This window comes from Sphaerodactylus townsendi, linkage group LG01, assembly GCF_021028975.2.
Source record: "Sphaerodactylus townsendi isolate TG3544 linkage group LG01, MPM_Stown_v2.3, whole genome shotgun sequence".
Lineage (NCBI taxonomy): Eukaryota > Metazoa > Chordata > Lepidosauria > Squamata > Sphaerodactylidae > Sphaerodactylus > Sphaerodactylus townsendi.
In genome coordinates this window covers 59,201,567-59,217,219 of record NC_059425.1, presented here as the reverse complement: position 1 = coordinate 59,217,219, position 15,653 = coordinate 59,201,567, and the positions used below count along the sequence as shown (strand labels likewise).

Genomic DNA, 15,653 nt, shown 5'->3' with positions numbered 1-15,653 from the left:
TCCAAAGGGGAAGGAAATAGAAGTCAGATTGATCCAGTGGAGATGAAGCACGGCATTATCTGCATGTTTCTGCTTACTCTGGGGACTTCCTGCTATCCATGTGTGGAAGAATCACTGCATGAGAGGAGCAGTGGAAATTTTTATAAGGAAGAGTGGTTTGCAGGCCTTTGCCCTTTGTTTATTTCAAATCCATAGTAAAGGCTGCAGTTTATGATAACTGTTTTGAATGGGCTTGCATCCACACTGCAGTGCTTCGGTTTGAAACAGTGAATTTTTTTTCTAGTTTATCACTTTGTTGGGTGCTGTCTCTCATCATAAATCTAAAATGGCATTTATTTTGAAGAGATGCATGGTTTCAAAAGATTACTGCCAGGAGGCTGTATTTTAAAATTTTATTTGCAAAATAAAAAGTGAATGTACATTTTTTAATCATTACATGATTTACTAATTATGTGGAAAGAGTATGAAAGCATAACAAAAGCCTCCTTTTTTAAAAAAAAACGAAATAGAGCTATCTTTTTATTGTATGAATAAATGTATTTCTTTTAACACTTCTGTTGCTTGAAAAGCCATTGTTTTATTTGAGGTGTGAGAAGATGTGCTAACCTTGTCATCGTGAGTGCAGTGAAGCAGAAATGATAACTGTATATACTTTTTTAAAAATATAAAAATAGAGCATGATTTTTTGTGTGTGTGTGAGAGAGAGAGGGGGGGAGGGGTAGAGACAGCGAGACAACTTATTTAAATCCTGAATACAGTCAGACCTCATATGCATTGTTAAAAAAAAGCCCTAAAGAATTGCATATGGATTAGGGGGATGAATATTCTATTATTTCAGGCTGTTCTGCTGATCTTCTTATTGTGACTCTGCGCTTCAGAAATCTGCCAGGAATTTGGCTTTGCCGTACTAGGCAGTAATTTTAAATGTGTATCAAGCACTTGATAGTGTATGATTTGCGTGCTGTTGCATTCCTGTTCCCTAAATTTTCCACCAATTTATTACTTTTTTCATACTGTTTTAATATTTCAGGATGATGAATATATACAGCATCATTAAAGGTAAATAAAAAATGCATGAAATTAAAAAATGGAATATTAGATGTTTCTTTTCTGTAATCTCTAGGTCCAATAGCAATGAAATGTCTCTGTTCTGTCAAGTAATCCCTAAACATGATTATAGACATTGTAGTTTCTGCATAGCCCACATAATATTTGCACCGTATAAGCCTATTTATGTAAGGTTTCAGTAAAAGTTGTTATTAGAAGACCTATAAACCTATTTTACAATTCAGAAAGATTGCCTCTTAATCTCTCACTTTATTATCTTCCTAGTGTAGATGCCAGTGTGTCTTTAATTAATTTTTCTGAATGTTGTTACATGTTTTGAGTACTGTAATTTGCAATGGCTATCTAGTTGCAATGTCTTTTTAAGTCACAGGATTGAAGCAATTCATCAATTTAAGTTACATCTTTTTAAACCTAAACTGGAGGGGCACACACAACCCTTTCCTGAATATTTTCCCCCAGAAATTCAGTTTTAAACTAAAATGTGGCTTGGGAAACATTCATGTCTAATTTCAGTATGATAGTTCTGGTGTTGGTTTGGTTGAGTACAGCAAAGTGTTTGATATTTTTTTTTTACTTGGTGAAATGATGGCAGATTTTAAAGAGTGAAGCGATAAACTAGGAACAAGTTTCATAGTCTGTAGAAAGTTTAAGGAGATATCAAAGGGAAACTGCTTGAAAAAAGCATAGTTTGTGCATGCTGGAAGCTACTGTCTTTTCAGTGGCTTTCATAATAGATTGCACTCAAGGAAATTTAGAAAACTTTGTGGGGACTCACTATCTGATTCTTCTCTGCTGCACATATGTACCTCTCATTTGAGAATCGATGAAATTCAGAAAAGCATTCATTTAGTTTTTTGTCTTTCATCAACCAGCCATTTTGTTCCAATTGCTCCTTCCCAGGTGGATATGTGTCACAAAACATATGAAGATTAACTTTCATGAAAGGGTGTCACATAGAAGTATGTAAACCAATTGTTGTTCATATGTTGTGTTTTTATCCTAGTTGATAATGGGTTGTGTGGATTAATAGCAACTGCACAGACACTTTTAAAACAGGAATGCATTGTAATCAACAGAAGGTAAGATGGACAAGACTGAGGTTAGCATAAAATAACTAGGAGAGAATGGTATGACATAATACAAGAGTCATCCTTTTAAAATTATATCAACTAAGGAATCACATCAAAGCTTCAAAAGTATCACTCTAAATTACTGGAGATTAAATTCAGGTAAAACATTAGGACAAGATTTTCTAATTATCAGAGTGGTTTAGTACTGACACAACGTGAACAGAAAAGATGCTGAATTGTCTTTTGTGGGCATCAAGCAGAGTCTGGAGAGACATCTTTATTATTATTCATTTTGTCAGTTTCATGTGGAAAGTGCCCTATGCTGTTCCTTGTTTCACCAATCATGTGAATAAAATAGTAGTCATCTTTTTGCAAATGAAGATCTGATGTTAAGGACCAAACTGCATATGCTGCTGGGAATCCATGATCAGATCCCCTGACAAATAATCTAGCCATAAAAAGCAGCTGTGGATGTTGATGCTGGTAAAACAAGGATGATGGTGACAGGAGACACTGTAGCAAGATCTTTCCTGCAAAGAAAGGGCTGCAGCTGGCTTACCAGACAAAGCTGGTGAAAGCTCTGTCCACTGCTGCTACCCCTAAGCTGTAAACTGGTACCATTAGGGGGAAAGCAGAGCCCCACCCAGATCAGGAGATATCCCAATTTCTGAATCAGCATGGTGTAATGGTTGAGTTTAGAGTGGACTCTAAGCTGGAGAAGCGGGTTTGATTCTCCACTCCTCCATATGAGCAGCAGATTCTAATCTGGTGAACCAGGTTTGTTTCTCCATTCCTCCACATGAAGCCTGCTGATTGACCTTGGGCCAGTCACAGTTCTCTTTGAGAACTCTCTCAGACCCACTTACCTTGCAAGGTGCCTGTTATGGAGAGAGGACAGGATTATGATTGTAAACTTCTTTGGGTGTCTTCAAGGTAGAAAAAATGAAATATAAAAACCAACTCTTCTTGTTCATCCTCAAACCTACCCCTCCGCCTAGTGGCACCTCCATTTTTAAAAGATTTAATTTCAGTTCGTTAGCCCTCATCCATTCCCAAATGACTTCCAGAGATCTTCTCATGATTTAACACCCTTCTTGGGATCTGCTGGAAGAGTGAGGTAGAGCTGAATGGCATTTGCATACTGGTAGCAATTCAACCAAAATCTCTGAATGAACTCTCACAGTGGTTTACAAAGATGTTAAAAATCTTGAGGGACAAGATGGGGACCAGAGTAAAACAGAGGCCAAGGCATGAAGCAGCAGTCCCCCAGTGCTACACTTTTGAAATCTCCCTTCAAGGAAGGATTGAAACTATCACAGAACAGTCCCTTCCAATACGAACCCTGAATGGTGTTTCAGAAGGATACCATGATCAATGATATTGAAAGCCACCAAGATACCAAGAAGTCCAAGAAAATTAACAAGGTCAAACTGCTCTGCCCATCCCTTGGCAAATGTGATCAGGGTGATTTCAGTCCCATTACTGGGCCTGAACATAGATTGGAACAAATTCAAACAATTTACTTAATTCAACGATCTCTGAAGTTGCCCAGCCACGATCATTTAATCAACCCCACCAGCTGCTCCGGGCCACAGGGCCTGGCTGGTGGGGCCGGGCCGGGCAGGGGTGGCCAGTGTTGGCCTCCGCTGGGCCTGGCAAGGTGGGGCAAGGGGGAGGGATGTGGGGGTGATTTTCCTTCCCCCACATGACCCTGATGGCACATGCCTGGGGCGTGGCACCCCCACCCCATGGCAGCTACACAATTGTCCCTAGGTCAAGAGTAGGTGTCTTTAGGAGTGGTTGCACCAGCTTGTGCATCAAGGCAGGGGCAAAAATATCTTCTGCATCAAAATCATTTTCTGTCTCCCAGACTCAGTCTACCAGCCACACTCAAATCCCTGAGCAGATTTAACCAACCAGGAAGGACAAAGGTCATACAAGAAACTTATATGTTTCAAGCTTCTAAAACTCTTGCCAATATCCTCAGACTGGACAAGTTGACAGGCACTTCAGACAGCTGGACCAATCCATATGCTGGGATCATTCAGTCCTATCATTGCTAATATAGATGCCAAGTTGGAATAGATGCAATAGATTTTACCTGCCAAGTGTTTAGTAAAACACTTGTCTTCGGGGACAGGGCGGTATAAAAATCGAAATAATAAATAATAAATAATAAATAAATAAAATGATGGCAGTGTGTTGCAGAGCAGTCCACTTCTTCCAGTGGGTTGAAGTACGCAGGCTCCTCCCCACTCAGAAGAGCTGCACAGGATGTGTAGGTGCAGTTGTGCCAGAGAAATATTGTTTCTTAGATGCCCTCACTGCCAAGGAACAGGCTTTACTCCAGTCTCTGCCTTGCCAGATTCATGCCAGGTCTCCCTGGTTACTCTAGTTGTCTTTCTCATCTTTTGATAGTCCACAGCACAGTATAGCTTTTTGTATCACTCTATATTATGTACAATAGTAATTTTTGAAACTATAAAGTGAGGGTGGCAAACGTGAGTAACAAGGGAAGTATCTAGAATTACTGAATGGAAAAATGAGTAATTCTCAAACGGCACCATTGTACTCATTCTTTAATTCACCCCAACACATTTGGCTCTTTTATTGAATTGTTAATTGAGCCAAATATTTGGTCCAATTCTAGGACAGAGACAAATCATAGTGGATTCAGAAAAAATGAATGGCTTTAAAGCGTTAGGTGCAGCAATTCAAGAAAAAGCCTTCGTTTCACAGGGAGAAGAAAATGGGAAGAGAAAAGAGGGTGGCATGTTTCATTTCCAAATATCAAAAGATTGCTGTAATGAAAATAGAAAACTATTTTTATTGTCGTTTGGAGAAGGTGAGGTGGTGAAACTGCAGAACACAGTTTGACATTTAATAGCCAGGTTTCAAAGAACGGTGCAACTATTTCTGTATTTCTAGGGGGCTTTGGTCTGTATTTCCTGAAAGTCAGCAATCCGCTTTTAGAACTGAGGGGATTTTTAACAGCACTTTGTGACATCGCACTGGAGAATGTTTTTTGTTTTGTTTTTAAGCCAAAAAAAGAGATCCCTCTGAACCTTGGGCATGCTCAAAGTAGCACTGGCTATTGCGTGCAGATGGTGAGACCCTTCTCCGCCAAAATAAAGACACAACCACAACAGGCTTGGAAAAAATGGATTGGGCCACAGCCCAATTTATTAATATTAATATGAATATATACCATAACTACATACAGAGAAGCTAGGGCAGCAAACGGGTCGCAACATCAATCGATCCCCAATCTCCATTGGGGCCACCAGCGGGAAGGGGAGCCCCAGAGGTAACACTCCGGCTTCCACCCTTCCTGCTCCTGCTGAGGAGGCGGGCACCGGCTAAGCCCACGGCCGCCTACCGGCCTGCTATCCTCCCCAAGCTTGCTGGGGTGTCGGGCACCGGCTAAGCCTACCGGCCACCTACCAGCCCGCCCCGCCCCACTCCCTGGGGTGTCGGGCAACGGCCAAGCCTACCGGCCTGCCAGCCGGCCCGCCACACCCCCCGGCCCTTCCGCAGGGCACAAGCCTGGGAGAACCTGCCGGATGGCTCGTTTTCTCCCCAGATGTTGCGACTCCCATTGCCAACCCGCCAGGGCTGCGACAATTACGAACCAAGCAACAACCCCTTAACTCTAGGGAGGGTGGGTGGGCCACGCCTTTCTGAGTCTCGCCGCCAAGAAGGACGAGCTCTGGGTGTGGTGCCCTTTATATACTCAGGCTCCTCCCGCCTTTACTGGTCCGGAGCCAATCATTGCACCCTCCTGCAGCATGCCGTCCAGCCATGCTTTGCAGACTTATTTTGCCTCCTTAGCTCACCCCAGCCCACCCCAGCTCACCCCGTTGATTCGGTTGCTGCTTTATATTGAAGAATGGGGCAGAAAAGACAAAACCTGCTATAGAAATAGTAGCTACACGATGGAACAGATGAGTAAATCGGATAAATTGTGCTTGTATTTACCAGGAATATAAGAGATTTAGAAAATCCTGCCACAGTGCTGAATGTGCAGTGACTTGTCCTTCACTTACACAATTCTGTGAGCCAGACTAGATGTTAAACTAGTCAGCAGGGTTCTGGAACTTATGGATCTAGAATAAAATGTAATGCTGTACGGAACTAAATATTTATTTTTAAAAAAATAATCTCTGAGTTAAGATATATTGGATGGAGTAGGTGGGATGCTAAAATAAATCAATATATAAAGGTAAACTGTTTACCAGTAATCTGATAGTGACCCATACACAGATTTATGGCAGCAAAAACAACTGCACAGGGAGCTCTTCTATATACTCATGTGTACCACATCCCAATACTTATCTGTTTATTTAACAAAATTTATACCCTCACTTTATACCCTCACAAGGAGAGGGTTCATCTAACAATTCATCTAACAAATTAAAACATACATAATAAAATACTACTTTACAAACGTTAAACCAATAGAAAACATCATACAAAATCATAAGAACAACAATTAAAACATTGGACTGGAAAGAGGGATCATTGAGGCCAAACGAAACAAAAAAGGCTTCATACAATGGCAGAATATGGCAACAGAAGAGGGTGGATGAGTCTCCTTGGGGAAAGAGTTTCTGAGTTTTAGTGTTATGGCCAGGAAAGCCCTGACAAGAACTAGTGTTTGGGATGCAGAAACTTTAAGGATTATTAATTAACTTGTCAATTATCAGTAATGCTGAATATTTTCAATTATGAAAATGGGCTTGTCTTATGTGCGGCTGCATCTCATAAATGGGTTTTTTAACACTGGAAGGGGAGGGGTCGCCTATTAAATTAAATGAATAAATACATAAATAAATAAATAATACTAATCATTTGTTCATCTCCCTCCTATTCTGATTTTTTACTCTTTATTGTAAAAGATTTGTAGATTTATTGTAGAAGATTTATTATAGAAGATTTCTGCCCCTTATGTAATATTCTTCCATGTTTTTTTAAAGAGAAAACCAATTTTTTCCTGGATTTCAGTTGGACCCAAGGAATTACAGTGAAATAAGGGAGTGAGAGGAAACTTAGAAGAGTTTGGATTATACCACCCGCTTTCCCTCCTGTAGGAGACTCAAAGGGGCTTACAATCCCCTCCCCCCTCTCAACAAATCCCCTCTCCTTAGAGCTGTGACTAGCCCAAAGTCACCCAGCTGGCGAGTATTATAGTGCACAGGGTAATCTAGTTCACCAAACAAGCCGCCACAGCTCAAGTGGCAGAGTGGGGAATCAAACCCAGTTCTCCAGATTAGAGTGCACCTGCTCTTAACCACTGTGCCACTGCTACTTACACTTCTCCTGATCACCACTTTTCTGCTCAATATTCTGTCCCTAAATTTTATTTCTCCCCCTCTTTCCATATAAATTATATTGAGTGGGAACCAGATTTATTTATAATTCCTGAATTCACACATCATGGAATATTGTGCTATTGTAGTCATTTGCAACTGAATTTGCCAGACAATCCAGGGGGTGAATGAATCATGTAGAACAGTAATAGTGTAATATCCAATAATATCCAACAACAATATTGCTGACACTGTTTTATTATATTGATGGCTGTATTTTAATTTAATGGGTTTTTTATTGTATATGTGGTAACTTTATGCTGTCCACTGCCCAGAGCCCTCCGGGGGTAGGGTGGTATACAAATCCCAGTAATAAATAAATAAATAAAAATATAGATGCAGCTTTGGTTGGATTGTTTACGCAAGATCCCCCCAGTGAGTTTCACAACAGTTCCAAGGTCTCTTGTATCCAAACCAAACTCTCATAGTAGCTTCCTGATATTGTTTAATTGTATTTTTATAGGCCTATGCATATTCTTGTCTGTTCTGAGTAGTGTTTTCCAAATACAGAAATAGCATAGTCAGCAATACAACTATCACTCACAGAGGGGGGGGGGTGGAATCTGGTCTTGAGCCTTTTGCAGTGATTACTCAGTGGTTCAGTGCTTGAGTTTATGAACATCAAGAGGTGTAACCACTCACAGCTGAGGCCAGGAACCACTCTTCCAGGAACATAAGATCAATACTTGTTATCGAGTCTATGTTTATAGGGTATGTTAAATGACCACAATTCTTGACGTTCATCCATGAATGGCATGTTTAAAACCTTACTCTGCACTGCCCATAAAAAAATTATGTGGGGAGAATATTTTAAACGTTTAATCTAATTTTCACTGGCTTGTTTCAGTCATCAGTGCAGGTATGCTCTCTCAGGAAAATTGTATTAGAAAGCAAATCACTTAGTGGAATCCTGTTTCTTCCTATATAACTCTTTCTTAGTGGCTTACTTTCAAATTGCAGGCTACAGTCTATTGACTCTCTGCTGACCATCTCTTTTAGGCTTCATTTATGGTGAATAACTATAATTTATACCTGTGTAAGGAGCTTGTTATTCAAGGTTCCAAAAATATTGTGTCTGTAGCACAGTGACAAAGCATATGCTTTGAACATAAGAACATAAGAAAGAGCCTGCTGGATCAGACCAGAGTCCATATAGTCCAGCACTCTGCTACTCACAGTGGCCCACCAGGTGCCTTTGGGAGCTCACATGCAGGATGTGAAAGCAATGGCCTTCTGCTGCTGCTGCTGCTCCCGAGCTCCTGGACTGTTAAGGCATCTGCAATCTGAGATCAAGGAGGATCAAGATTGGTAGCCATAAATCGACTTCTCCTCCATAAATCTGTCCAAGCCCCTTTTAAAGCTATCCAGGTTAGTGGCCATCACCACCTCGTGTGGCAGCATATTCCAAACACCAATCACACGTTGCATGAAAAAGGTCCCAAGTTCAATTTGTGGCATCTCCTGTTAAAAGAATTTCAGGTGGCAGTTGTTAAGAAAAACCTTTCTGCTGAGAGCCTCTGCCAGCCAGAGTAAAAAATATTGGGCTGGGTGGGCCAGTGGTATAAGTCACCTATATATGCTCGCTGGACTGGATCTGTTGTTGTGAATTCAAACTACAGCGAATTACAACCTGGGACATTTCAGATATGCCCCCCCCCCCTCTGCAATATAAGGAAGGAATGGACTGTGGAAAGGGAACCAGTTATTTTTAAAAATGGTATTTTCCTACCAAGCTTTTAAATGAGCTAATTCTTCAGAGTACTTAAGAGAAGAGCACACTTAAATTCCCACAGTAATTAATATGGAAGAATTAGATACTGAGATTACGCAATCACAGCTCCTCATGATACTTTCATTGCTTTCAGTTTTATGGTAAGTAATATCATTGTTGCAAAGTTTCCAAATTGCTTTTAACACAAATCCGCAGAAATGAAATCTTCTCCTAGTTATGAAAATGAAGTAATGCCTTGAGACGCTAGTATATTACTTCAGATTTATGGAGATAATGAGCCAAAATCTGCTTTCAGTTACATTGCTGTAAATACCAAGTGGCTTAATTGAAATTGAACTGTGTTGAAATTCTAGCAGGCATGGAGGCATAAGTGCTGGATCTATAGGGCTAATCCGTAAAAACTACTGGTGCACTGTGTGGTAGCATGCCTTGCCAAGGAGGTGACTTGGTTGGACAAAACATTTATTTAGGATTTGAGAAACCTCATGTTCAGATTCATGTTAAGTGACAAAGCTCAGTGAGTGACTTTGGGCAAGGCATCTGTGTGCAGTCTAATTACCTGATAGGGTTATTGTGCAGATAAAATCACATATTCCCTATAAACTACCAAGCTGTGGGAGAAAAGATGGGTCATATGTAAGGATTCCTGTTCAATACTCTGATGACTTCCTATAATTTTCTGGGCAACCACTTTTAAGGTCCTGGGTTTCAACTTAGTTTGAGGACAGCATATGTGGAATTTAACGTCCTGTATAATTTTATGATCTTTTAGAATGATACCATCTTAGTGGTGTCACCTTCTGTGAGCTGCTGCTGTAGTATAGCAGAGTGATCCAGAATAAGGGTCAGTGTAAGGGGGAGGGGTTTAGTTAAGCCTGAGGCTGCAGTATCGGTATTTTGCAATATATGTTGGCCTTGAAGGCCAATAGCATCTTTTGTATCTCTGTTTTTCTCACAGGACAAATAGGAGCTCCTAGAATATAACTAATATCATGAAAAGTACATATCTGTCTTCTGCCTTTCTGTCTTCACTAGAGATATGAATTCTCTCCTTTCCCTCACATCTTCTAATCTATTCATAGTTTGAGAGGGGAGCAGAAGTTCTGGTCACATATCTCCCATTGTCATGTTTGCTTAAACTCTTAGTGTTGATACAATGAGAGTTTCATATATACTATCATTACACTAAAGATTAAATTCATATTCCAGTGCAAAGATATTAAAATAATTTCAAGTTTGTATGTAATGCAGCACATATAGATCATTTATGTTAGAACTATGCAGGTTTTGGGGTCTTTTGGCTAAATTTAACTAGCATAAGAGGTTTTCTTCAAAAAGTGGTATAAGTGCCATAAGAGAATTAAGGAAAAATTATCAAGTGATACAATTGAATACACAAATAAAATTAATAGGAGAGAACGATTATGGACCAAGGCTGCAATCCTGTGACAGTTAAATACATGTTAAGACCTGTCAAAATCAATGGGGCTTAGGCATACCTTACTGTCACAAGATTACAGGCTTCGTTTGCCACTACTTCCTTCCTCCCTGTAAAATTGAGGCAATTAAAAGTCCATTCTTGAGGGAACCATTTAGCTGCAGTGGTGCAAACAGAACTTTGCACTGATGTAACTAAGGAAGAATACCATGCAGGGCAGATCTATGATGCTCTGTCAGGCTAGCAGCAAGGAGTCATTGACGCCTCTTAAACAAACAGTATTGAAGACTATTCTGAGACTTCTCAGTATCCTACTCAGGGCTGTGACAAAACCACTCGAGCCAGTTAAAGCGTGATGGTAGCTGACTTAGCAAAATAGCAAAATGCACTATTTAACATTTGTGATTCCGTAACATAGGAACAGTTGGCTGCTTAAAAAGTAACATTTACTGGTTTTTGCTTTTCTCTTTGTGGAGATTGGTAAGCCTTTTGGACATGTTTAAAGGAAGAGAGATGTTCAAAAATTTCAAAAGCAGTGACTTGGGCTGCTACTTTTACATGTTATGTCAGAAAAGATTTTTCTATTCATATTCCCTCAGTAGGTTTTGTCGGTACACAGAGACTTAAATATATATACAAATATACATACACTGTCAGTAGCATATTTTGGAGAATATTTATTCACAAGGTTGCTATCAGAAGTGACACTTATGGCACTTAACATACACACATCACTATATCTGTCTTCATGTTTGTTCTCCCACTGTGGTCTTTTTTTCAGTATTCTCTTCTCTTTCTCATATTTTACATTGCTTGCATGGATCACCAACATGTGCTGTCAAGAAAAAAGTTTGGGCTAGTTCATGATTATAATTTTTTAAATCATTTTTCTACCATAAAGTTTCCAGTGATTCCTAGATAGGTGTGACATCTCTTCTGGGTTTTTCTGGAAGTGATGTCACAATTGCTTGCCCCCTTATGTCCTCTCATCTCCCACTGCTCATCTGGCAACCCCAGTTCAAACACCACCCATTTATTAGCAAGAAAATGCTGGGATGGGGTCACTGGGCTGGGCACATAGGAGTTCATGCAATCTACAATTTTAATAAGAGGAACTGACTGAGTAGGGATTCTACCCATAAGACTAAATCAATGCACCCAAATATCAGAAGGGGGAAACAGACTGCTCCATTGTAATGCATCACAATCCTTTTCTCATTGCCGGCCACTGACTCATGTGGCTATTATAGCCCAGGAACAAATGTTCATGGGGTCAGAAATGGCAGTTGGGGAAAGCAGAGAAGATTCACAACTGTCAGTGCATTCCTTTGACTAACCATTGGATCCAGGCCAGTACCTCCTAACTATCCAGCTGATGCATAGTGGGCCCCATTCTGTGCCCCATTTGCAACTACACGTAGATAGGCTCGAAATATTTTCCTGTTTAATAACAGACAGAAAATAAATAAGCAGCGCATCTATTCTGATGAATGCAAAATATTGTCATATTTAAATTAAATGCTGTTTTGCTTCGGCATGATTCTCTGATTTAAAAAAAACATTTTATTCATATCTCACAACAATGTGAGAAATGTTATTTATATCCTTGCCATTTTTCTTATACAGTCTTTTCAGAAGGCTTTAGATTTGTTTTTGAACATATTCAAATTCGTTTTTGCCACTACCAAATTTAGAATTAAAGTCCTCCTTTCAGCTTATCTTTGTAAAACACCTGCAAAAATCAATGACATTTTGTTTGCTTTAAAAGGTTCTCTTCCTTTTAGGAATACCACAAATAATGCATAGTTTATTATATTTTTGTTGCTGTAGAATATGGTTAATAGCCACTGACCAGATAGCTGTATGGCTATCTTACATGTATGTAGTTGAATGTTAAAATAATGTTCATCTGCTCATTAAGAACATCAGTTTATTGTTTCTAATTCATTTTGAATTGCCTTATGTATAATTAAACCTTACAAGTCTGTCATTCTTTTACAAAATAGCATTTAAAAATAAACAGAGAATCCAAATGTTCAGCATAAATGCCCTAATCTCCTTTAAAGTTTTCTCTTTTTTGCTGAATAGTAGCAAATCTGTATAGAGTTGCCAACCTCCAGGTGGGGCCTGGAGTTCAATCAGAATTAAAGCTGATCTCCAGACTCCAGAGATCAGTTCCCCTAGAGCACAGGTGTCAAACTCACAGCCCTCCAGATGTTGTGTACTACAGTTCCCATCATCCCCTGCCAGCATCATGCTGGCAGGGGATGATGGGAACTGTAGTCCATAATATCTGGAGGTGCACGAGTTTGACACCTATGCCCTAGATCAGTGGTGGCGAACCTTTGGCACTCCAGATGTTATGGATTACATCTGGAGTGCCAAAGGTTCGCCACCACAGCCCTAGAGAAAATGGTAACATCAGATGGCAGAGTTTAAGACATACTGTAGTTTCTATTGCTTCCCAAACCTCCCCTCCTGTTATAGATGCTATTCTCAAATTTCCAAGAATATCCCAGGCTAGAGTGGGCTACCCAGAATGTGTAGGAAAAGTTTTGTTTCCCATAGATAAAATGCAGAGGACTAATGTTTTCATTTTATATTTTAAGTTTTTTTCCACATTTGTAGTTATTAAAAAATAACAGTTTCCCCACCCAACTTGCACATGACTCAGTGCCGGTAGCTGGAAATACCTACTGTTACTATGAACTGTGTCATATAAGAGTATTGCAAAGTACTTAACTGGTCACAGATGGGAGTGAAAAAATCATCTTTGCAATGTCATAAAGTCATTTCTATTATCATGGAAAACCATCTGCCTTATGTTGTTATCCCTGTTTCTCTAAACTGGATGATCTAACCTAGACCAAGAAGAAGAAATTCATCCTGAAACTCTCCATTATCAGTAAGAATCTGTCATTTTTGTTAAACTTATTTTAGCTCTTTCAACAATCACAAAACTTAAAAAAGCAGCTGTGAATGGATATTCTTTCATTCAGGTTGGGACTGGGACTTTACAGCTGCCTCCAAAGAGGTTTCAGGCAGCACAGAAAGGTCCAAAAACAAACGAAACCTCCACCATTTGGAAAAAAAAAACTTTGAAAAAGGAGTTTCTGGTGGTGTAAGTCTGTGGCTGCGGAGGTTGGCATTCCAGGGCTGAAAGGCCATTGTTGACTTCACCAATGGTGATGCCCCCTACTGTTCTGTGTAGCCTCAAACATCATCATACCTTTGGGGTGGTTGGCCCTTCAGGGTTTGTGCAGCAACCATCTGCCAGTGTGTTTGCTCTCTCTGTTGACATAGTGGGCACCCATGTCTATGCAAGCCCGCCCACTCCTACAGCCAATTTCACACCCCATTGATTAGGCTGTTAGTGTTTTAATGTAATTGTGGATTACAAGTAGATATTATCTGCTGTGGTTGGGGCAGAGGCGCAGCGAGGGGAAACTACATCTGCGGCAAGCGTATGCCCTGCACCCCTGTCATGGTGTCGCCCATCTCACTACACCCCGGAATGCCCCTGCCATCCCCCCTTGATGGTCCGGCCATGCCTCCTCTGCTGCTCCGCCCTGGGCGTTGCACCCCCACGCCCCATGGGCACAATGCCACTGGGTTGGGTATGGGGAAGAGGGCTGTATGATTAAGGTCTTACCACATTCATAACTGAGGAGAGATTCCACCCTGTATCATTACTATATTCCACCTAAAGAAGCCACCTAAGGCAGAAATACAGATACCAGCAGTTGATATACAAATAATTAAAATGATGTGTTGTCATTTGCAGCCTTTGATCAAGAATTAATATTTTAAAAAGGAAAACTGTTGAGCATTTAGAAAAAGAAGAATTCATCTGATATAATAGTGCTAAGGCAGGTAGCTGCCGGGGCTGCTGTGACCAAGCCGATAAGATTGTAAGAGCTGCCAATATCAGTATTCAGAGTTGTAGTGTGTCACAGTGCTTTCATGTGAACTGAACTGAACTGTCTCTTTGCACACCCGCCCTCTCTTTCTCCCTCCCTCCTTTTCTTTCTCTCTGTCTTTTTCATTTCCTGCACTCAGCGCATTGAAGTCAGGGAAAAGAAAAAAGATTTGAGGATCGCCCAATTTGTTCTGACATAAAGAGATGTTTAGCTCTGTGAAAGGTGGTGGAGGCAGTGTGCCTGACTGACATTTCAACAGTGTGTCTGCCGGGATTGTTCACTTCTTGTCCCATCATATTCCCCCTGTGTCCTGCCTGAGTGCTCTTGTCTAATCTTCACAGTGAGAACACCAACACTCCCTTGGGCTTTGGTGCTCAACACCTTGTTAGACAGGGCTTATGGCACCAGAGCTCTGGGTTTAGCACTTGTTTTTGCTTTTGCATTTCTAGTTTGCTTAAAAAGCCCAAATGCAGGATTTTTATGGTGTTTTCTACAGCTTGCACTATGTGTATCATCTTATCACTTTGCTCCCAGTGGTCAGCTTGAGGAACAGAATCAAATATAACTTGAGAGGGGAAAAATTAAGAAGGGGGAAAGGGGAAATTATCACGTCTAGTTTAGATTTTACTTTTGGCTTTTAAATAGAACATTTCCTCTTTGATCACAGAGCTTTCAGTGTTCTTTCTATCAATAGTAAACATACACTTTTGTATATGTATTTATGTTTAAAATCGCTTTCTCTCATTCAAGGTTGTGGTATAAATAGTATGTGATGGACTATTAGGTATCAGATTAACATGATACTGTTACACATAAGAGCCTCTGGCTGCAATCATAATAACATCACTTACCTGAGAGTAATGCTCATTAAATGAAATGGGAGTTACTTCTGAGTAGAACAGCTCCCTAAATTGCTGAAATATCATGGTCAGACCCTATAACTGAAAAACAGTTAAGTGGTCTGTTAACTGCAGGTATAGTTTCCACTGAGTTTTGTTTCACTCCAGAGTTTGTGCAATCTTGCAGGCAAACTAAGCAGCCAGCTGAGGTGGCGTG

The 15,653-nt window shown here is 40.3% G+C and overlaps 1 protein-coding gene across 5 annotated transcripts in view; it reads left to right on the top strand.

The window, feature by feature from the left end:
• The window catches only part of ESRRG (estrogen related receptor gamma), a 578,835-nt gene that overhangs the window by 243,113 nt on the left and 320,069 nt on the right, over nt 1-15,653 (top strand). Inside the window, exon 2 of one of the 5 annotated variants that reach the window (XM_048494596.1) lies at nt 1,031-1,059. The exons of the other annotated variants lie outside the window; for them this stretch is intronic. The gene's annotated coding sequence lies outside the window, so the exon portion shown is untranslated. The remainder of the gene's footprint in view (nt 1-1,030; nt 1,060-15,653) is intronic. 5 annotated transcript variants of the gene reach the window in all.